The sequence below is a fragment of the Eriocheir sinensis genome, chromosome 21 (genome assembly GCF_024679095.1).
Source record: "Eriocheir sinensis breed Jianghai 21 chromosome 21, ASM2467909v1, whole genome shotgun sequence".
NCBI lineage: Eukaryota > Metazoa > Arthropoda > Malacostraca > Decapoda > Varunidae > Eriocheir > Eriocheir sinensis.
Window position 1 is genome coordinate 941,549 of NC_066529.1, and position 24,496 is coordinate 966,044.

A 24,496-nucleotide genomic window follows, 5' to 3' on the forward strand; every position below is an offset into this window, starting at 1 on the left:
TGTCGGTGTTACGTGCTCCGAGCTGCCCACTTCTCCAGGCGGTCTTTGTTTGCCAGGTGTTTGCAGAGGAACTTACGGTAGCTTTCATGTTTTTCTTCTCGAGTCTGTCTGTCTGCTCGCTTGCTTTTGTGGTGGTGGTCTTTTTTTTCCTGTTATTTTTTTCTTTGCTGTCATTATCGGCGTTTGTTTATTTATTTATTTATTTTTTCATCGGGGCGGTGATCAGCTTGCTTTTTTTTCTCACTATATTTTTTTTTGCCCCTGAGCTTCTTCCTTTACTGCATGTTAAAAAAAATAACCCAAATTTATCTTCACCTCCATATAATAGTAAATAACAAAACTTTAACCTCAAATTTCCCATCCAGACACTCTCCTTCCTCGATACAAACACTTCGTCTCCGCTTATTTGACTTGCCAACCTCGCTAAAAGGCAGAGGAGGAGAGTTTAATGGCCTGACTAAGGAGCATGTTCATAGTTCCGTTTATCAGGTAATCATACGAGACTTTACGGGCACCCGCATTTAGACCTTAAGGAGATAACCTGGATGTGTGCCAGCCGAGCGAGATGACGAGAGGAAACCAAAAGAGAAACCGCTGAAGTGTTCTTGTCGGGCAGAAGCGTGAGTTTGACAGATGGCGGGAGGAGGCTGGAAGGGGGGAGAGGGAAAAGGGCCGTTGGGGAAGGGAGATGAAGGGAGAGTGAAAGTTGGGAGGAGGGGAGAGTGAAGGATGAGAGGAGGAGGAGAGAGGGGAAAGTGAGGGCAGGGTGAGGGAGAGAGAGAGGGAAGAGGGTCGGTACCTTGCTGGTCTGTCAACAGGTGCGAGCTCAGGTGTGTTTGTGTACTAGAATTTAAGGTTCCGTATGTATTTTTTTCTCTCTCTCTCTCTCTCTCTCTCTCTCTCTCTCTCTCTCTCTCTCTCTCTCTCTCTCTCTCCGGCAACACAAGCCCCGTGCAAGCAAGTCGTGTGGTGTCGTCTCAAGGTCAGCCATCAGTCACGTGAGGTTTTTTCTCTCCCGGTTCACAGAGCGCCTTAAAATTACTAAATTCCCTCCCGCGGCTTTCAGTGGGTCTCTGTGCCAAGGATAGCGGCGGGGCGGGGCGGGGCGGGTGTCGGGGCAACGTGGGGTATATGACAAGAAAACTCCCAAGTGTCACCATAAACACTGTATCTGGCCGTAGCGATAGCCAGAAATCTGCTCACTGTAAAATTGGGCGGTGGTAAAGAAAGTGTGATTTGTGAATGTTCGCGTCGGGGCGAGACCTTGGCGGCAGGGCGAGGCGAGGAAGAGGAAGAGTAAACCTGACCAGGACAAGGGTCTGAACACGAGCTACCGTGCGTGGTGTTGAGGCGAGGACTTCCTGCCGCGTTTTCACTATTTATTTTGGGTGTAGGGGCGGCTTAAAGGGACCGGACGAGTGTGGGGCTGAACTGTCACGTGTTGGAGCGGCTCGAGCTGTGAGTGGAGTGAGGGACGTGGAGGGTGAGGAGTGAGGTGATGTTATGGTCGCGGCCTCTCGCTCTGTCGCAAGAATAGACTGACTCGACACCATCTGAGGCAGTGGAGGGAGAATTAGGTCCTTGTAGTCTAAAAATACGAATAAAGCCTCGCCTTCTCAAATGCCCCACAGCCTCCAAGCATGATACTGTGGCAGCTTTGTGTATTCTCGAGTCATAAGTATATTGAGTCGTGTTGTGGTGGCATAAAAAGACTTAGCTGAATATCCTAGCCATGGACCAAATTCATTCTACAAACTTGTAATCTTGTAGGACACACTCGAGGGACAATTTCTCACCGCTGATAATACCTGTAAGCTTCAGTCGCCCCCTCCTTTGTCCATACCAACCGTCATACCAATACTTGTACCATGGTGTTGTTTTATATGACCGAACACAGCAGCATCTCCCCCCCCCCCCCCTTTTTTTCACCCCCGCCGCTCGTGCCCCGCCCCTCTGCCGCCTGTTGTACCGTGGCAGCCAGGCGACTATGGGAACGCGTGCCGCCATGCCAGTCACGTATAATGTCCGCTCCCTCGCCCCCCATTTTTGCCGTCCCCAAGCTTAATCCTCCCTCCCACGACTTTCCTCTCCTTCCCCGTGGGTGTGTATAGGGGGGGGAGGGGGGCGCGGAAGCACACACACACACACACACACACACACACACACACACACACACACACACACACACACATACACACACACATCATCGTCTCATACATAGTGTTTGATCTGATCTCTCCTCTCTAAGCTGTGTCTCCTTTGATCAGCGTGCCGCGATGGTTTATTCACGCGCCGTCGTCCTCTCGAGCAATGCGGGTGTTGTTGTTTTCTTCGCGGCCTCGAGCAGTATTTCCCTGTTGTGTGTTTTTGCTCTGAATCGCCTCCTCGGTGTTGGTGTTACTCTTGCCGCCACGTTAACCTCACGGAGACAACTCGTGGCAAAATTGGAGCATGAATTTTGTTTGTCTTTTTTTTTGCTATGTCCACCTGCAGCCTCTTCGTTACTACTTCTTGAAACAAACGGCTTTCCTCGCGGGCACTGAACTTTATAGGTACAAGATTATGATTAGAATTAAGATCCCAAGTGTGTCCTCGCCCTCCAGTGACTGCCTAAGCACATGATTGGCTTTCGTTTTCGTAATTTGTGGCCGGGTTAAGCATTTTTTCTACTTGTACTGCTAACGCTAATGTGATATGACTACTCGTATTTCTACTTTTATAACACAACACTCCTTCTATTTCAACTGCTAACACTACTGCCCTTCTACTCTTCTGCTAACAGTACCGTTCCTACTACTTCTACTAACAATACCGGAGTGACTGACCCGTCTTCTGCTTCACCTGCTAACACTATCGCCCCTTTTCCTCTTCTGCTAACACTACCGCTTCCTTAACTACTTTGGGGACAACTTCTAGCGCTAAGACTACCCCGCCAACCCACACAAAACCGCCGCGTCTGAAGAAAACAAGAGGGAAATTAGTTAAAAGTAATGACACCAACTCCCATCACATATCTTCCTCACCCATTGTCTCCTCCACCACCACCACCACCACCACCGTCACCATCGCCTCATGTATCTTCGAGGTCCGTTCATCACCTTGTCTTGTTTACCTGCTGGGCCGTGTGCAACAGAGACGCTTGCCATAAATCTTTGGCGGCGAGGTTATTGTGGCGCCGCCCCTCTGCGACGCCTCGTAAACTGGGGGCCAAAGTTTTTTTTTTTCTCATACTTTTTTGCGCAGGATAATAATGATGAAGGAGAATGGTTCCTCGTCAGTGTATCGCTTTAAGGTCAGATGCAAATGTTTTCGGTGATATCAGTTCACCTAAAAGAAGGAGATTAATTCTGTGACTTCCGATCGTCTCTTTTCATTCCTCCGTTAACGATTGTAGTTGGGGCTCCAAGACTCGATCTCTCCCTTATACTCGTTGTGGTTATGGCGTTCCAGCTTCGGTTCTCTTCCATACGCAAAGCTGAAGTGAAGAAGAATGTCAGTCTATAGTTCGTGGTGAGCTATTATGTAACTTGACCGCTGTTTGGTGTCTGGCTCTCACGCGGCTATCACTATCCAAGTCACTCTAGTTTCTTCAGATGTCCCCAGCTCACCATTAGTAGAAGTCCCACGTGAAAGCCTGTCTATCGCGGAGGTGAAGTACAAGACACAACCTCTACCGCGACCTCTGAGCTCCCCATTAACCACATTTAGCTGCCCGGAAAAAGAGAACACGTCGCTAATGGAAGGGAAAATGAGTGAGAAACTTGTGGCAAAAGTTGGTGCCATAACTATTAACGCCTTTCTCGCTTGCTTTCCTCACGGGCCGCGGTTTTGTGGAACTGTTTTTCGTACCCGACACGTGCCCGACCCCCGACCCCTCGCCCGAACAGTCCTCGAACGCACGGAGACGATTAGTCGCTCACGAACTTCCACGGACGGTCATCACGCCGCTGAGGGTACGAAAACCAGCTTCCTCGAGGGGTGGTGAGGCGCCTGCACGATGCTCGCCCCTCCCTCATATTCATTCTCGTTTTATAATAGTCTTCCTTGGCGTCGTTGGAAGCTACGGAGAGGGAGGACTAAGTTTTAAATGAGCACATGAGGGCTGACTCACTCTCTCTCACTCTCTCGCTCTCTAGTTCTTCTCCGTTTTCCTGTTTGTCTCTCTCTCTCTGTCTCTGTCTTTGTCTTTTCTCTCTCCCTCTCCTCCCCCCCCCCTCCTCCCATGTAAGTGTGTGGAGTAATGAGGGAGAGGAAGCGAGGGACGTGAGGGAAGGGCAGAGTAATGGAAGTCAGAAGCGAAGGAAGTTGTCTGTGTGTGTGTGTGTGTGTGTGTGTGTGTGTGTGTGTGTGAGAGAGAGAGAGAGAGAGAGAGAGAGAGAGAGAGAGAGAGAGAGAGAGAGAGAGAGAGAGAGAGAGAGATAACGGTATTGCATAGTCTTTTTTTTATTAACTCAATGACTTTTAGTGTCCGGGAATATATTTTAGCGGTATAGATGAAGCCGTCAAAGGCAATGTATAAAATGGGCATAATTTTCATCGCGATATTGTGGAATTGCATTAGCGAAGCTTTCCAAAATATTGTGAATTGTTGCTCTTTCTTTCCTGTTTTGTTTAATCAGGACGCTTCGGGGTTTCTGTTGCCTATATTCTATTTCAATGACTGGCGGAAGAGTAGTACCTTCTTGCTTTTTGTATAAGAGTACTTCTCACAGAATCTATAGTATGTCTGGTAGAAGATTACTTAACCCGGTACCAGCGACGGGCCAAATTTGTGGCTTTACCGTGTACCAGCGATGGGCCAAATTTGTGGCTTTACCGTGTACCAGCGATGGGCCAGATTTGTGGCTTTACCGTGTACCAGCGATGGGCCAGATTTGTGGCTTTACCGTGTACCAGCGATGGGCCAAATTTGTGGCTTTACCTTGTACCAGCGATGGGCCAGATTTGTGGCTTTAACGTGTACCAGCGATGGGCCAAATTTGTGGCTTTACCGTGTACCAGCGATGGGCCAAATTTGTGGCTTTACCGTGTACCAGCGATGGGCCAAATTTATGGCTTTTACCGTGTACTAGCGATGGGCCAAATTTTTGCCATGGTATAAACCCCCCAAAAATAGATGATGCATAAACTGATTACAAATGCGCTGATATATATTATGAAATGGTTTGCATGAGTGATGATTTTTTCTCATTTTTCTCGCTTAGAGGGAGGAGCTTTAAGAAACATGATCCCCGCAGTTACCGGCTTAATATTAACGCTATCGTAAGTCAGACAAAACATTGCACTTCTGGGAGTAGAGTTAACTTCGCAAAAAGCCGTCAATCAGGTCAGGTCATAAGCAGGATTTTGCTGTATGCGTTTAAATTACATAGTCCTCAGCCATTTAGGGGACGAATCATCATTACCAGAACTTAACCCAGTAAACTAATCGTAACCTGGTGGGGGACTTAAGCTTGGTCCGTGCCTTGGCTAGAATCCGACACTGTTACCTAATACTCGCCGCTACCTCCGCCCTTCCCTTCTCTCCCTCCTCTTGCCCTTCCTCTGAGTCCCATTCCTCCTCTCTCCCTTTCTGCCTGTACCCTCTCTCCCTCCCTCCTCAAGTCTCACTCCTCCTGTCTCCCTTTCAGCCTGTACCCTCCCTCCCTCCCTCCCCAAGTCCCATTCCTCCTCTCTCCCTTTCAGCCTGTACCCATCCCCCTCCCTCTCTCCCCAAGTCTCACTCCTCCTGTCTCCCTTTCACTCTCTACCTTCCTCCCTCCCTCCCTCCTTCCCTCCACGTGTTCCGTCTTGGCTTTCCCACAAGTTGGCCGTCATGTGGGCCAGAATGAAACCAGGTGATAATTCTTACTTTTTTTCGTATTTGTTTGTTTTTATTTTATTTTTTTGACAATGTGTGTGTGTAGGGGGTGGGATGTAGATATATTTATGTGGGTGTGGGTGTGGGGGTCGGTAGGTGCGTGGGTGGGTGTGGACGTATAGGTGGAAGAGTTAACGTATATATTTTTTAGTGTGGATATATGGATGTATGCAATCCATTCATATACGTCCGCCGGCAACGTAGAAAAAAAAAAACGGATTCAGGGCAAGCACTAAATAACCTCCCATTGTTACACCGAGGGACACATGAACAAAAATAAACAACTGCGTGTGTGGGGGCGTGTGTGCGTGTGCGTGTGCGTGTGTATAATCGTTAACTCCACGCAGTGTCAGAAAGTGTTGCCGGGTTTCATTGCAATCATGTGGCCAAAAAAAAAAAAAGCAACAAATGAGTCAGTTTTGTTGAAAATGCCCCAAAAATTGTAGTTGAAGAGTAATAGTTTGGCGGGAAATTAGTTGACTGATAACACTCACTGCCCCCCCACTCCCCCACCACCTCCCCGCCACGCACACACACGCACACGCACACACACACTCACTGGTATTTTCACGTCCGTTGTTCCTGGGTTCCTCCACTCCGCCGCGCCCTTGCTAAGTAAACCAAACTGTTCTCGGCGAAGATACGAAAACATGAAAGGAAAACAGACCTAAATTTCGAGAGGTTTTGGAGTAAAATTATTCTGGGACTCCTCGCTTCTCGATTTGAAAGGCGCCATACAGGTCTCTCTACGTCAGCTGTGTTTCCCCAAATGGCGGAAGCAGGTACAAGGAAATGGAGGTCTTTTTTTATGTAGACGCAAGCACACATACACACTAACGCACGCACATGAAGTTATGAAACTGCAGGAATAGGCTTATCCTGCTTCCCATCCTTGGTAACATCTAGCTTCCTCATACTTTTTATCCATAAATTTGTTCTCTTTTCCTCTCAGTGCATCAGAAAACTTATTATTTTTTAGCTCTTACCTTTACCCATCCCCGTAATCTCTCCCTCTTTATATTTATTATCACAAGAAATTATGGAACTTCAGGAATAGGCTTGTCATGCTTCCCATCCTCGGTAACATCTAGCTTCCTTATACTTTTTATCCATAAATTTGTTCTCTTTTCCTCTCAGTGCATCAGAAAACTTATTATTTTTTATCTCTTGCCCTTCCCCATCCCCTACTCGCTCCCTCTCCCTATATATATCAGTCTATCCAACTATCTATTTGTCTATCTATCTATTTATCCGTATCTGTCTACCTCGTCCACGTTTTTTCATCCCTCAAGTACTATTTCCTCTCCCTGACATCTCCATTCATCCTCTTTTTCTTTACTTCATCTCATCCATCATGTCCTCTCGTCTCCCAGTAGCAGCTCCTTGGCGTGAGGTTGCTCCGCATTGACCTGCCCTCTCTCTCTCAGCCCCAAAGGTTTGCTCGTTTTATTCAGGTCAAGAGGAAGAGTGTGTGTATCGCGCTGTAGGAGGGAGAGAGTGAGGGAGGGAAAGTAGGCTGGAGAGGGTCAAGAGCAGGAAAGACTACGAGGAGGAGGAGGAGAGAGAGGAAGAGGAGGGGTGAAGAAAAAGATGTAAGGTGCTGGTGGTAGTGAAGGAGAGGGAGGGGAAAGAGGAGGAACAGGAAGAGGAAGGATAGAAGGAAGAGTTAAAGAGAAGGTGCTGGTGGTAGTGAAGGAGAGGAAGGAGGGGAAAGAGGAAGAGGAACAGGAAGAGGAAGAATAGAAGGAAGAGGAGGAGGAGGAGGGGGAGGAGGAACGTTTCTCTCACCAGTTTCATTACATTTATTTTCATCCTCTTCGGTAATGTTGTCATCCGAATTCCACCAAAAAACAGGAATTATCACACTCAGGAAACCCCGAATAAAGTCTAATATCGTCTGAGTTAAGCGGGAAAAGCAAGGATGATCAGCGAGCATTAGTGGGTTCCGATCACGTCTTGTATTTGCAAGGTTCGATACTCTGCATAATTTAGTCCTGGCAATATTTGAGGCTTTTCGTAATTACAACGTCGAGTGCCGCTTTGACGGTTAGCATATTAATTAACTTTCCTTCGCTCCTACCGTAATTAAATACGTATTTGCTTCTTTTAATGTAGAAATAGACGGATTATTTTTGTATTGAAACCACGACCTCGTAATAGTAATCCTAATACTTTCTTAGTGGATAATGTACGAAAAGTGACATCCTGCCTTTCTATCTCTCTTTTTCTCTTAGCTGTTCTTTTGTTTTTCTTTGTATACTGAAACCACGACTTCGTAATAATAATCCTAATACTTTCTTAGTGGATAGAGTACGAAAAGTGACATCCTGCCTCTCTATCTCTCTTTTTTCTCCTAGTTTTTCTTCTGTTATTCTTTTTATATTGAAACCACGACTACCAAATCATAATCCTGGTATTTTCTTAATGGACAGAGTATGAAAAGTGACACCCTACCTCTCTATTTCTTTCTTTCTATCTATTTATCTTAGTTCTCATCACCATCATCCTCTTTGACATCCTCCGTCCCGCTCCCCTCCATCAGCACTCCACTACTCAGCAAATGACCTTTAACGACTTCCACTCCCGCCTGAAGCACGCCCCCCGTGTTTGTGAAGGCCGTACACCGTCGCCGCCGCACGCCAGGGTAGAGTCAAATATTTGCCTCCCCAATATTAGTGTACCATCGCGTGAGTTGCGGCCGTCCGGAGGTATTACAGACCCCGTGACCTGACGTAAGACAAGTACCTCGTGTGAGATCGAGTGCCTAAAGAGGGATGGGGAGATAGATGCTATAAGGGTCACTTGAAGGGATAAGAGGACAAACAAGAGTAGATGACATTACAAAGTCAATCAGTATTTAGAGATGGCAGTGACCAGGACATATTTGATTGACAGATGGAAAATTGATGGACAGACAGAAAGGGTGACAAACAGGGAAATAACTTTAAGGGATAAGAGAAAAGACCTACTTGGACGATATTAAAAAGGCAGAGAACAGACAGAAGTAGACTGATATAGGAAGAGCCATGTGAGGGTCTCCGTTCTTTAGACATCCCCATGAAACTAAGAGGCTTACGAAACGTTGACATCGAAACTGGAAAACAGGAGACAACACAGACGAAAGGAAACACTTGGGAGAGGCTTAATGTCCTGCAGTGGAGTAATACGAACTGATGATGATGATGAGTAATAAAAATGGAAAACTGGAGAGACAGTAAAAATGGAAGGCTGGAAGCAGAGAATAATTGGGAGGCAAAGAATAGAAATGGAAAACTGGAGCCACAATTGGGGAAAAAGAGTAAAAATGGGAAGCACAGAAGGAAAATAGAAAACTGGAGCCACAATAAAATAGGGGAACCGTAAAAATGGGAAGCACAGAAGGAAAATGGAAAACTGGAGCCATAATAAAATAGGGGAACCGTAAAAAATGGGAAGCACAGAAGGAAAATAGAAAACTGGAGCCACAATAAAATAGGGGAACCGTAAAAATGGGAAGCACAGAAGGAAAATGGAAAATGGAGCCACAATAAAATAGGGGAACCGTAAAAATGGGAAGCACAGAAGGAAAATGGAAAATGGAGCCATAATAAAATAGGGGAACCGCAAAAATGGGAAGCACAGAAGGAAAATAGAAAACTGGAGCCATAATAAAATAGGGGAACCGTAAAAAATGGGAAGCACAGAAGGAAAATAGAAAACTGGAGCCACAATAAAATAGGGAACCGTAAAAATGGGAAGCACAGAAGGAAAATGGAAAACTGGAGCCATAATAAAATAGGGGAACCGTAAAAATGGAAAATGGAGCCGCAATAAAATAGGGGAACCGTAAAAAATGGGAAGCACAGAAGGAAAATAGAAAACTGGAGCCACAATAAAATAGGGGAACCGTAAAAATGGGAAGCACAGAAGGAAAATAGAAAACTGGAGCCACAATAAAATAGGAGAACCGTAAAAAATGGAAGCACAGAAGGAAAATGGAAAACTGGAGCCATAATAAAATAGGGGAACCGTAAAAATGGGAAGCAGAGAAGGAAAATAGAAAACTGGAGCCACAATTGGGGAAAAGGAACACAAATGGGAAACACGGAATGAAAATGAAAAACTGGAGCCACAATTGGGGAAAAAGAGTAAGAATGGGAAGCACAGAAGGAAAATGGAACACTGGAGGCAGAGAATAAAAATGGGACTACAGAATAAAGATGGGAGGCACAGAATAAAAAATAAAAAAAATGGAAATCTCGAGGCACAGAACCCACGCGAATAGAAACGTTGGTTGGGGGGAGAAGCTAATGTCCTGCCGTGAAATAATACCAACTAATAACAATAACGAGGAATAAAAGGAAATTTGTATCTTCCGACTCTGCTAAAAAAAAGTATTGAAGCTTTTTTTTCCTCGGGTTATCACATCCTCGGACGCGACGGCCCTCAACGGTTGCGTAACACTCCCCCCCCACCCCCACCCCCCCACCTTCGTGACGTCAAGCCAAATAATTCCCCCTTGCACCCTTTTTTTATCGGGTGTCCCCAGTATATCACACGCCGCCGAAGGGACTGTCGTGTTTTTCCCTGGCGCTGCTGCTACTGCTCTTAAATTCACAGTTACACTCTCTCCCCCTCATCCTCTGACGGCTGTGCTTCAAAAGACTGCCAACCGAGAGAGCCCGGGTTCGATTCCCGGGCGGAGTGGAAAAATTTGGGCGGCTTTTCCGATACCCTACGCCCCTGTCCACCCGGCAGTGAATGGGTACCAGGTATTAATCGGGGGTTGTGTCCCGTCTCCTGGTATCTGTTCCCTTCTCCTATAATGCCTTCCCCTTCTGTCTCTCTCCGGCATATGACCACAGATGTTGCGCCGACAAAACGAAACTTTCCAACTTCAAAACACTGTCACTCCTTGCTGTGTGCGTGTGTTCCAATCATCTCTTCTGCCATCTTTCATTGCCTGTATCATTTTTTGTTGTTATCTATCCAGCTGTTGGTTTAGGTTCTCCATCTTGGTTATGTCACGTCTCTGTTGCGTACGGAAGATTGCCACTCCATGTATCATGTATTCTAATCATATCCTCTGACGTGTTATGTCGGTCTGTTTTCTCTCTCTCTCTCTCTCTCTCTCTCTCTCTCTCTCTCTCTCTCTCTCTCTCTCTCTCTCTCTCTCTCTCTCTCGTCACTATCGCTTTTTCTTTCATATTTTCTTCTTTTTTTATCCTTTTCCCTTTTTCTTTGTCCTTTTCCTTCCATCTTTTATTTCCTTCCTTCATTTCGTCATTCTCTAAATCAAAGAAATTTCAGGATGACAGCAGAGAAAATGAGGACAATATCAGTTCTAGGGCTAACTAAAGAGGACAAACAGTAACCACACATGTAGTTAATTAAAAGCTAAAAAAAGAGTGATGGTGTGAAAAAGAGTGAAGTTCGTGGCCTAAAAAAACAGGTGCCATTACCCATTAACCTCAGCTTTAATTACAGCCTCAGTTAACGGTGATGGACGAGTCTGAACGTTGGTAATATTAAGGGTAACATCCGTCTTCCTGTGGTGTTGGGAGTGGCTGGCTTGGTCTCATGGTGTTTGGGACCTTGGATGTTGTATAGGATAGGAAATAAGGAGAGGTAATAGGATAGGAGATAAGGAGTGGGAGGAGACAAGGAGAGCACGAGGGAAGGCTGCTTGGACCATAGATATTGCATAGGTTAGGAAATAGAGGGAAATTTGAGGAGATAAGAAGTGGGAGGAGACAAGGAGAGCACGAGGGAAGGCTGCTTGGACCATAGATGTTGTATAGGTTAGGAAATGGAGGGAAATTTGAGGAGATTAGGAATGGGAGGAGACAAGAAGAGCACGAGGGAAGGCTGCTTGGGGCCATAGATGTTGTATAGGTTAGGAAATAGAGGGAAATTTGAGGAGATAAATAGTGGAAGGAGACAAGAAGAGACGTGGAAAGGCTTAGTGGAGAAGGGCGCAAGGGAGAGTCAAAAAATGGATGGTATTCTCAAACGCTTCCACCCCTTGAATCAACTATTTCCTGAGAACCAAAAGAAGATCAGTCAGGTTCTAATGAGTGTTTCTTTACGTTCATGGTACAGAAGAAGGGTCAGACTACCTCTAGGGCTATTAAACTACCCTTGGAAATGCCCACAACTCCTACGAAAGCCAAGTCAAATAGGTGAGGTAGAGCGCCGAAATGTTTAAGAATGTGACCCAAAGAGCGGATCGGTGTGGTGTGTTGTGGTTATGTTAGGTTAGGTTAGGTTAAGTTAGGCTAGGTTAGGTTAGTTGTTCCCTCAGTGCTGTTCTCGTTAATAATCACCCATCAGCTGTGACGCGCAATTTCATAATGATTATTTGCGATGAAAACGAATAAATTAATGAATAAAATAAATATAATGTAATTTCCGATATTCTCTTAAGGGCAGGGCGGGCAGGTGTAGACAGGTGTTAAGTGACGTAAAGAGTGCCATAGAGCGGTTGGCAAGAGTGAAGGAAGATAAAGACGAGGAAATAGAGATAAGAAGAAGGAGCAAATGAGTCCACAAGTCGAGGGATGAAGGAGGAAAGTCTGAAAAAAACGAGAAGAAGAAAAGAAACCATGAAATAAAAGAGACACATTAAAATTAGACAAAGAAAACACGTATGAGAAAAGAAATGGAGAAAAAGAATACATTACATAATATACACTTCTCATTAAGATATAAATAAAGAGTCAAGATAAATTATGGGCCGGCTACAGGAATGGGTGAGGGTGGTTGAAGAAGCAGCGAGGGAAGGGCGCTGTAGACATCAACGATTTATGACGAGAAGGTGTAATCTTGTTCCCGACCGGCCCGCTACCTCTCTCTCTCTCTCTCTCTCTCTCTCTCTCTCTCTCTCTCTCTCTCTCTCTCTCTCACTTTTCTCTCCCCCATCAGTCTCAGTCTTTTCACAATTCCTTCCTTCCTTACGCTTTTTTCCGATTCGTTCCGTCTTTCTCCATTATTTTCATTCCCTTTCTTCTTTAGCTATCTCCTTCTTCCTTCTTTCCTTCCCTCCTCCTCTTCATTTATATCCCTCCTTTCTTCTTTCATCATTTTATACCTTCTTTCATCCCCTTCCTTCATTATCTAATCTTCCTTCCCTCCTTCCTATCCTTCCTTCTTTCCCCGCCATCAAACACGTAATAGATATTCAGTTTCACCCTTTTTTAATTCCTCCGTTTTTCCGCCTCCTCGGTCTATTTTTACTTCACGCCTCGTTATGTAAGGCACGGAGGGAGGGAGGGAGAGAGATAGGGAGGCTGGGAGAGGGGGAGAGCGTAGAGATAGGGAGTGAGAGTCGCACCCCCCCCCCGCCGCTGTCCAACACTTCACACCGCGTCACTCAGTCAGACCCGCTGCTGGTTCCTGGTTGCGGAAAATTGCCCCTGCGGATTATTCTTCCCCTCCGTCGTGCCGCTAACAAGCTCCACCACTTCTTCATCCTCCTCCTCTTCCTCTCCTCCTCCTCTCCTCTTCCTTTTCGATTTCCTTTCCCTTCTTTCCTTCTCCTTGTCACTCTTGAAACTGAATATCTGCTTTGGATGTCTATGTTCTTTCTCCCTATATATATGCGCTATATCGGATTCCCTCCCTATTTATACGGGAAAGACCACACCAACACACACACACACACACACACACACACACACACACACACAGTATATATCATAATGTTTCGTCTATACACCATCATTATCATATAGTATTAGAAGACCGAGCAATTACGTTTCCAAAATCCTTCCATTTCCTATCTCATCTTCCTCCTCCTCCTCCTCCTACTTTACCTAATAGCTCCTCTTCCTCCACTACCTCCTATTCTACCTCTCATTTTCCTATTTCCTCCTCCTCCTCCTCCCCTTACCCTCGTTTCGCAGATGCAAATGTATTTCCTCGTCAGGTGTTCGTAGTGGTAATTGGCAACACTGTGGGGGACGGAAATAGCGAAAGTGGCACCCCCGTAAGTCGCCAGCAGCAGCACCATTCGTTAGAGAGAGAGAGAGAGAGAGAGAGAGAGAATGTGTCACTCGGCTGCCTTGCGTTCATTCCGTGACTTTCCGAGTGTCTAGTTACTTTTCTTTTTAATCTGTCGCCGTGGTAGAGATTTAGAGAGAGAGAGAGAGAGAGAGAGAGAGAGAGAATTATGGGGCATAGCTTGGGGCTCCTCTGAAATGCAACCGTGGTGAGAGAGATGAAATGAAGGGAAAAGTTGGGTTATGTAGTGTCAGAGAGAGAGAGAGAGAGAGAGAGAGAGAGAGAGAGGTAAGTAGCAGCTGTAAGTAGGTTCATATTTAGGGCAGCGTGTGTGTTTGTAGGTGTTGCCTGGTGATGTTTTGCAGATAGACAGACAGACACACACACAGACAGACAGACACACAGACAGATAACACCTTGCATCTCTTGAATGAACCTAAATTTACTTATATACAACCAACGCTTTATTCGCTGAGCACCTCCATTCCTGTGTATTATTATATAAGGAAAAGGAGAAAGAGAAAAAATAAAGTGTCTCTCGTCTCTCTGTGTTGTTCTTGTTATTTTTGTTTCGTTTCTACTTTTGTCTTTTTCTAACTTTTCTTTTCCGTTTTCCTCCTCTTGTTTTTTTGTCCGTCCGTCTGTCTGTCTGTCTGTCTGTCTGCTCACTGGGTTGGACATTCTCTCTCTCTCTCTCTCTCTCTCTCTCTCTCTCTCTCTCTCTCTCTCTCTCTCTCTCTCTCTCTCTCTCTCTCTCTCTCTCTCTCTCTCGTTTGTTTGTTTGTTTGTTTGTTTTTCCTCTTTTATTGTTTTTTTATCAGCGCTCCTCTCCTCGTGTGTTTTTATTGCTCTTTGTCTCTGTCCATCTTTGTGAGTGTGTGTGTGTGTGTGTGTGTGTGTGTGTGTGTGTGTGTGTCGCTGTCCTTCGAAAAATTCTCCTTCTCTCCTTCTCTTTCTCTCCTTTCTTTCTTTCTATTTCCTTTTTTTATTTTTATTTTTTTTCTTGCTTGCTTACTTGGTCTCTCTCTCTCTCTCTCTCTCTCTCTCTCTCTCTCTCTCTCTCTCTCTCTCTCTCTCTCTCTCTCTCTCTCTCTCTCTCTCTCTCTCTCTCTCTCTCTCTCTCTCTCTCTCTCTTCCTTCACAACGCTCATCCATATTATCTCCCCTTCCTCCGCTTCCCTTTAACTCTTCCTCCTCCTCCTCCTCCTCCTCTTTCTTTCCTCTCCCTTCGTATAGACATGGAAGGAATAATTGGAGACAGATTAATAAACAGGGGAGAGAGAGAGAGAGAGAGAGAGAGAGAGAGAGAGAGAGAGAGAGAGAGAGAGAGCAAGAAAGAAATAGTTTTCGAAGAAGGCAATAAGGGTAACTTAATTAATAATGGGAGAGAGGATTAATATTAGGATACACCGCAGCGAGAGAAGGAAGGAAGGATGGAAGACGTTTGGAAAGTAAAGAAAAAATGAGAGTAGTGAAGGAGTAAGGAAGGAGCTAAGAAAGAAGGAAGGAAGAAAAAGTAAGGAGGAAAAAGAAGGAAAGGAGAGGAACAACGCACCAAGAGAAGAAAGGAAGAAATAAGTTTGCAAAGAAAATAAATGAAGAGAAAGTACTCGTAATGAAGCAGTAATGCAAGAGTTAAGAAAGAAGGAAGAAAGGGATTGAAAGGAGGAGGAAAAAGAAGGAAAGAAGAGGAACAACGCACCAAGAGAAGAAAGGAAGAAATAAGTTTGCAAAGAAAAGCAATGAGGAGAAAGTAATGAAGGAAGGAAGGGTTCATAAGGAAGAAGGAGAAGGAGGAAGAGGAAAGAAAAGAAGTTCGACAATAGAAGTTGTGTTTACGGAGAAACTGCAGAAATAACAAAGAAAGAAAGAAAAACAATAAAAGGAAAAAAAAGCGAAATAAAACGAATACAGGAAAAAAGGTGTCAGTGAAAAATGGGAGATAGAAAAAAACAGATGAAGGATTGAAAGAAAAGAAAAAAGAAAAACAATAAAATGGAATAAGAAAAAGCGATAGGCAGACGAAAACAGAAAAGGAAAGAGAAAATGTTTAAGAAAAAAGGAAGATAGGAAACAACAGAGAGTTTGAAAGAAGGAAAAAAGAAAGGAAGAAAGAAAGATAAAAGAAAGAAGCAAGCGACCAGGAAGACGTAAAGGGAAATAGAACGAGAAAGTGGGAGGAGAGGGAGAGAGAGAAACGACACACACACACACACACACACACACACACACACACACACACACACACACACACACACCTGTTGCTGCCATATACCTGTTGCAACACACTCGCCAACACACACACACACACACACACACACACACACACACACACACACACACACACACGAACGCACAAACACAAACACCTGTTGCGACACGCTGATCTCTGTTTTTCCTCTTTACACACACACACACACACACACACACACACACACACACACACACACACACACACACACACACACACACACAGTAGCATGCTTTTTTATTATTGTTTTTTGTGTGCCCTTGAGCTGTTTCCTTTGCTGTAAAACACACACACACATACACACACACCAGCGCCCTTCTGTCCCTCCTCATACCTTCACTTGCCGCCTCAAGGGACAAGAGCTTCGATTCATCCGTCGCCCCCTTCCTTTCCCTTTGGGTCACTAGTTTTCCGAACCTTCGTTTTATATCAATTCAACTCTTTCTGTCTTCATCTATTCACGAGTGTCGGTGTATAAGGACGGAAACACCCTCAGTTGCGTTATAATGTGTATGTGTCTCCCCTCTGTCACGTTTTCAATAGATGTTTGTGGTGTTTTGTAAGGCATTTATCTACTAATTTTATGTTCTGTGAAAGGCGTCTACCCGCGTTGTATGTTCTTATGTTCTTTGTAAGGCATCGATCCTCGTTTTGGGGGTCGATGGAGCTCCGGAGACTCATAAACGTAAAGAAATTCATGAACTGCATTCCCTAGGTAGTCAGGATGTCAGTATCGGGCTTGCTGCTGTTGTGAAAGGCATTCATCCTGTCAATAGATGTTTGTGTGTTTTGTAAGGCATCTATCTTCGTTTTTTGGATCGTTGGAGGTCCGCAGATTCATAAACGTAAAGGGATTCATGAAGTGTATAGCTCTCTTCACACACTGAATATTCTCGTCTCGGCTCCCTCTCTCTGCCCCCTTTTAGTGCCTGCCGTCAGTGCTCTGAAAACGATAGCTAGGTCTTGCCTGTTCCATTTTGTGTATGTGGTGAGGAACCCTGACGCCCAGCTCCGCCCAGCCCCGTCTCACCCCCGCTGCACCCCGTCTCATACGTACCCAGTCGCCTCTCACACTCCACCTTTACTGTTCATCTTCATTCAGGGGAGGCGCCGCGCTGCCATGGGTAAACAGGGAAGGGAAAGAAAACGCCTGCAGGTACACCACTCCCACGGTCTGGCTACGGGAAAATACCAAGGCTGAATATTACATGACGCTGGAGACTGACACCCCTTTCCTCCTCCTCCTCGCTGTACTCCTCTTCCTCCTCCTCCTCCTCTTTCTTATTCTTTTTCTTCTTGCTCTCTACGTTTTCTTCCTCATCATCATCATCATCTTCTTCTTCTTCTCCCTTTTCCATTTTTTCCTCCTACTCCACCTTCGGGTTCAATAAAATCTTAAACTAAATTTCCCATGACAGTTGAGCTGCTTCTTATCCTCCTCCTCCTCCTCCTGTTACTCTTCTTCGCTCACTTCATCTTCTTCCTCCTAAATGTATAAACAAAGCGTCCAAACATAATATTGCGTTGCGGTTAACTGTTCCAACACTCTCCTTGGCCTCCTCGTTTTTTTCTTCCTCGTCTTCATGTGCTTGTTGTCCTCTCCCCCTCTTTCTTCCTCCTCCTCCTCCTCCATCTCCCCCTTCTCCTCTTCCTCCTTCCCAACAGCAGTATCCTTAGTTGTTGCCGGGCAGCCTCCACTGTCAATCATTGAATTATTTGTTATCTTCCTCCTCGTCGTCCTCCTATTTATATATATTTTCGCTCCACGTCTTCCTAGAATGCATCTCAGCCTACTCATATCATTCCCCTTCACTACCCCCACCACCACCATCACCACCACTACCAGTCTCATGCTGAAGGATTTTGCCCTAAGTCGAGTGGAAACTCCGATCCCCGCCACCTGCCGCCTCCCCGCCGGCCTGACGGCCGCATCCGATCCTCATAAAGCCCGCGTGTGCCACAGACAGCAGGCGGCGGCAGGGGGGAGGGGGGGAGTTTTATCGTCCCCCCGAGGACAAATGCATCGGAAAGAGGGACGCACCGGCCGCCTCAGATTGCAGTCCGATGATTTTTTGCTGCCGTCTTTTTATTTTACATTTTATCGTCACGCCTACGTTGAAATGATGGACGGGGTGGCTGTCATCATATGTATTTTTTTTTATTCTCATTTTCTAGATATTTTTCGTGTTTTGATGTTTTCCACCAGTTTATGCTTTGATTCTGTTCGTGCAATAGTAAAACGTCAGTGCACGGACGACCCAATGATCCCTCCTCTCCTTTATGAAGTCAGGATCCCGGTACGTCGTCCTGGATCCGATAAATGATTATTCTGAACATTTTCATCCTATTCGAGGCCACGAGGATCAGGGTTGGGGGCGCGGTGCTGTGTAGGGCTAGCGATGTGGCGGCTGTCCTCACCACCACCACCATCACCACCACCGCCACTGCCAAACCACCACCAACAAGAACATGAGACAGCCACCCTCTGCCTCCCTCTGTGGAGCATAAGCGTCATCTCCGTCTCTCCGTTAGTGTGTCACGCATCAGGCTGACGGATGTGCCATGAGTGATAATGTCAAGGAACGCCACTCAAAGAACCAATAACACACACACACACACACACACACACACACACACACACACACACACACACACACTACAACACTGACGCTTTCATCGGCTCCATTACCGGGACCGACGGAGGAGAAATGAGGCACTGAAAATTCTAATTGCTCGCGCCTCGACTCGTCTGCGGGGTACGTGGTGGGTGTGGCCGGGCGTGGGTGGTGCGTCTTAAGGTGGGGCGGTAGAGAAACTGGGGCGGGGTGAGGCGGGGCGAGGTGGGGCGGGGTTGGGTGCGTTGGGCTCGAAGTCATCAGCCTGTCACCGGAGCTCGAGGGGCGAGTGTTCCATCAGCCTGGCGTGACAGCCGCCCTGCACTGCCTGCGCTCGCCGCGTTATCGAGTTTTTTTTTTTTTTTTTTTTTTTTTTTTTTTCGGCATCAGTTTTATGATTATTTTCTGTCTAGTGATTGTTCTTGTTTTGTCAGTGTGCTAAATCACTTAATCAACTGAAATCTTAGGTCAACGTGAACTTCCATAATAAGGTCAATACAGGTTGTATGTAAAAACGTATAAAGGAATTATTTATTCGTATTTGACTCGTGCTTTAGCCTCCGCCTGCTCGCATGAGGCACCCATACTCAGAGGTGCCACACCGCCAGGCATCACTGACTCCCGCCACATCCCCGCCATGCCTTGGGAAAAGTTCCCTGTGTGCCACGTGCCAGGTGTTCAGTTTCTAAGCGAGTCCCTCGGGGAGTCTTCACTCAGGTTCACAAAGACGCGACGAAAAAGTACCGCGGTTTTTCAATACCAGCGGACTCCCCTGCAGGGCACGGTTGGACCACTCTTCCCCCTCCCTGGCTCGAGTTGAGGGCCAGGTACTCCAGGCACTCCTCGCTACATGTAGTGTCACAGTACTGAAAGCGATAGGCGTGAGCACTGCCAGCCCTAACAAGAACGCCGTGACTTTTCCCTGATGCTTTTGGTGGGAAAACTGCCTATCAATTTTTCTATGTACTTATGTATCTTTGTATGACATTTATTTATTTATACATGTATCAATCTGAATTTCAGTTTATCTATCTATGTATAGCTGTTTCTGACTTTGTATACGTATATGTCTGTCATGTAATACAAGAATTTTATGGTGTATGTATGTTCCTATATTGTCACGTCATAGGCATCGCTCCGAGCATCTTGAAACTTTGGACTGTACGCCACGGTTTGGTAACATACATCTTTTGTTCCACAGAGCCACGGTGAGGGTCGCCGCCCCTACACGGAATTCTCACTTGTCCTCGGATGTCCACACGACGTCGCCCAAACTTGTCATGTGAGTACTCTGCGTTTAAATGTTTCACTTACACTGCATGAAAACATTCTGCTGAGATACTTTTGTGGCGACGGAACAAAAGCCAAGGTTGACGATGCTGACTCTAAGGTCGATGAGATAATAATGACGGGAACTGAATATCTTCTTTCGAAAGCACGAGAAGTATGATTAAACCAGGACTTGTCTCGTGAGAAGTAGACTAAGTGCGTGGAATGTGTATCTCTATCACAAACACAATAACCTCCGAAATACGAAGAAGAGCAAGAAAGTAACAACATTTATACTGATTGCCTGAGTATCAACTTTTCTCTTACGCATAACAACAACACAACCAAGGAAAAAATAACAACAACTCATAACGGGGCTGCCAGAGTGGAGGTGGAACGCGGCAGGCGGGCAGGAAGGAAAAAGGATTAAAAAGTTAGGAAGGAGTCGCCGCGAACACTTCTCCTTTCTCTTATTTTATTTCCAGCGCCGCCGGAACGTAAGCTGTCATGCGGGATTGATTGATTATCGTTATTTTTATTTACGGCTCCCTGAAGGCTGCTCCAGGGCGGACGAGGCGAGGGCGGCGACCATGACCAGCCAGCGGACTTGACAGAGAGAGAGAGAGAGAGAGAGAGAGAGAGAGAGAGAGAGAGAGAGAGAGAGAGAGAGACTGACTGACTGACTGACTGAATGATAGACTGACTAACCGACTAACTGACTGAGTGACTAAATGACTGACTGGCTGACTTATCAACTACCCAACCAACTGACTGACTGATTAACTTGCTGAGTGGCTGACTAAACGACCGACTGACTGACTTACGAATCAACTACCCAACCAACTGACTGACTGACTGATTAACTTGCTAAGTGGCTGACTAACGACCGACTGACTGACTGAGTGACTTACGAATCAACTACCCAACCAGCTGACTGACTGATTGACTGCCTGATTGACTGACTGAGTGACCAAAACTAATTGCCAGCCCAGTCACTCACCTTTAATAAGCTTCCTAATGAGAGAGATGCCCCGTCCAGCCATTCAGGTATTCCTACTGCACGATGAACGACGATATGCGATACATTCAATATACTAACGATACATACGAGGCGCTGAAGACATTGCGCGCTCGACGAAGGGTGAAGGGAATCTACAGAAGGATGAAAATTACACTCTGCACAACTAAACGAGTAGCGGGCTTTTTTTTTCACATTTGTTACCTTTTTTATGCCCCTTGAACTGACTCCTCTGCTGTAAAAAAAAAAAAAAAGGGGGAGGAAGAAAAAAGTACGGAAGCTATTTACTCTCGAAGCCAAAAAATGAAAGAGAAACCACAGAAGGATGAAAATTACCCGATGCACAACTATAGAGAGGAGAAAAGTACAGAAACTATTATACTCTCGAAGCCAAAAAATGAAAGAGAAACCACAGAAGGATGAAAATTACCCGATGCACAACTATAGAGAGGAGAAAAGTACAGAAACTATTTACTCTCGAAGCCAGAAAATTAAAGAGAAACCACAGAAGGATGAAAATTACCCGATGCACAACTATAGAGAGGAGAAAAGTACAGAAACTATCTATTCTCGAAGCCAAAAACTGAATAGGGAAACCACAGAAGAATGAATATTACCCGAAAATACACTTAAGGAAGGAAGAGAAAAAATACAGAAACTATTCACTCTCGAAGCCAAGAAATTAAAGGGAAACTAAAAAGGGATGAAAATTACCCAAAGAACAACTATAAGAATGAAGAGGAAAATACAGAAATACGGAAACTCTTCACTCCCAACTCCAAAAAAAAATTAGGCCAAAGTACCATAGATAAAGAGCAAAAATTTAATAAAAGGGAAAAACATGCCATAACTTCCTGCCTTATAGAGGAAAAATGGAAATTAAAAAAGCCTTACGATATGAAAAAGAGGTATTAAGTTACAAGAAAATTATCGAAAAAAACAGGTTCATGGGCTTAGAACTTTGGGTAAAAAAACACGAAAAAAAAGACAATTAGGTGGTTAAAGGGGCAGGTTGTGAAGTTAATGAACCGGCGATCAGAGAGAAAGGAGTTTTAATACGAGAAGTTTAATATTTTTTTTTTCATAAGTAACACCAGTAAGTTTTCTCCTCCTCCTCTTCTCCTCCTCCTTCTCCTTCCTCTTCTTTTTATCATTATTATTATTATTATCAAGAGGATTTAAATGTTCGCCTAGTTTATTATTATTATTTTTGCTTTATTTCTAACTTGAATTATTAATGGAGGATGATTGGGCTCTTGGTCATTATGGTGGTGTTGGGTTGATAGCTGATGTGTGATGGTGGGTTGGTTGAGGGACTGAAGAAGTAGTAAGGTTGCTTGTGGTCTAGGGCTGGGAGTCGGTATGTGGTGGAGACTATGAGTGTGAGCAGTGGTAGACAGCAACTGGTTAACGAAAGAAGAAACCAGCAACCAGAAACCACAGTAAAGAACCCCCGTGTAGTTCCCGTGCCATTAAACTTTACTGTGGCGTTCCGTATAAAGTGTGTTGCATGCTTTTATAATTAAGGGTCATTATGGTCTACCCGTAACACCAACTGCCAACACCAACAGCCACAGCCACAGCCCACAGCCAGACCTCATTGGCGTGTGGTGGGAGGGACCTTAATCCAGCCATTCACATCACAGCTTTGCCTCACTCAGTTCACAGCCGCAGTATTTAATTTGAAGGTGAATTCTTACATTTCGTTTACAATTATTATATTTCACAACAAAGGGGGCAGCTCAAGGACGAAACAGAAATAAATTAAGTTAAAAGTCCGCTCTGCATTGCTCTCGCTAATAGAAGACAGGAGGAGAATTCTGAAAAGGAGGATCCGATACAGAAAAATACTAGATTGCTCTCTTAATTGGTTTATTAATTCATTTCTTTCATTTTTTGTACTAGCTTCGGTTCCTTCCTAACACATTGTCGTTCTTATATATCATAATCGACTCTTTTTGTATTTTAATTGTAACTCCTCAGTATTAAACATGGCAAAACGCGACATTCACATACTGCCATCTCGCTCCTCCCTTCCTTTGTACACATAGTCGTCGTTCTTAAGTGACCTGATCTCTTAACACATTTCTTTTAGCTCGGCAAATTTCAATTTTACATAACGCGCCAGTCACAAAGTGCCTCCTCGCTTCCTCCTTCCCTCCTACACATCATTGTTAATATCGTCCTGATCTCTGTACGTTCTTTGTTGACCTGATCTCTTAACATGCTTCTTTTAGCTCGGCGAATTTCAATTTAACAAAACGCGCCAGTTACAAAGTGCCTCCTCGCTTCCTCCTTCCCTTTTGCACATCATCGTTCCTATTGTCCTGATCTCTTTACGTTCTTAGGTGACCTGATCTCTTAACACATTTCTTTTAGCTCAGCGAATTTCAATTTAACAAAACGCGCCAGTTACAAAGTGCCTCCTCGCTTCCTCCTTCCCTCTTGCACATCATCGTTCCTATTGTCCTGATCTCTTTACATACTTCCTGTAGTTTAGCAATTTTCCCTTCTCCAAGACCCCTCATTCTCATAACATCCCCTTTCCCGGCCCTTTCTTCCTTCATTCACCATCCGGATCTCGTGCTCACTCAGCCAAATACGGCGCTGAGGGTGAAGCGAGCGCCGGAACCTTCACCTGTTGTGTTCGCTCATACGCAGCCTCACCTGTTGATGGCGGGGTAATGGCTCTTGCTCCCATCAATTAACGGGCGGCGGCGCGGTGAAAGCCTCAGGTGATAGGCAACAGGTAGATGGTGGCTTTAAGGTCGCTGCTGTTGAGAGATAAAAAAAAAGAAGCTTGGAGTCAAAGGTCGTCCTCTTTATCAGCCGCTCAAGACCTCCTCCGCCACCGCCACCTTCACCTCCGCCGCCGCCGCCACTTCGCTTTCCTTTCATCCCTTTCTTAATGCATTCCTCCTTCCCCTCGCAATCTTCCTTACCCCACGGATGCGCTCCCCGGAATAAAATATTGTGATGGGTGCTGCTGTTGTGTTCTGAATAAGGAGAAAGAGGAGGAGGAGGAGGAGGAGAAAGCGTGAAGCAGTCTCCAGAAACGCGTCGTAAGAGAAGGAAAACTTATTAGGAATCCAAGAGTGATACTGTACAAGTCCTTTATGCAACCTCACACCTCTCATTGGACTTCCTTACCACCTTCCGCTTTCTCTTCTTTCTCTTCTCTTTATTTTCCTTCCCTTCCCTTCCCTTCCTTTCTCTTCCCTTCCCCTCCCTTCCCTTTCTTTTCCTTTCCTTTCCTTTCCTTTCCTTCCCTTCTCTTCCCTTCCCTTCCCTTCCCTTCCCTTCCCTTCCCTTTCTTTCCTTTCCTTTTCTTCCCTTTCCTTGCTTTCCTTTCTTTCCCATCTCTCTCTCTCTCTCTCTCTCTCTCTCTCTCTCTCTCTCTCTCTCTCTCTCTCTCTCTCTCTCTCTCTCTCTCTCTCTCTCTCTCTCTCTCTCAAAACTTTCCACAATTACTTTGCACCTTCTACAGCATCCCTCCACCCCCC

General features: G+C 45.4%; 1 protein-coding gene and 1 long non-coding RNA gene across 6 annotated transcripts in view; one reads left to right on the plus strand and one right to left on the minus strand.

The window, feature by feature from the left end:
• Positions 1-24,496, minus strand: part of LOC127001480 (glutamate receptor ionotropic, NMDA 2B-like) — a 204,719-nt gene that overhangs the window by 159,540 nt on the left and 20,683 nt on the right. The window lies entirely within an intron of this gene.
• The window catches only part of LOC127001482 (uncharacterized), a 125,718-nt gene that overhangs the window by 38,925 nt on the left and 62,297 nt on the right, over positions 1-24,496 (plus strand). For 2 of the 4 annotated variants that reach the window (XR_007755305.1, XR_007755304.1), the window contains one exon: positions 19,908-19,988. This is a non-coding gene — a long non-coding RNA (uncharacterized LOC127001482). Of the gene's footprint in view, positions 1-16,433; positions 16,602-19,907; positions 19,989-24,496 lie in introns of those variants that run through there. The other 2 variants (XR_007755307.1, XR_007755306.1) reach the window with 2 other exon arrangements.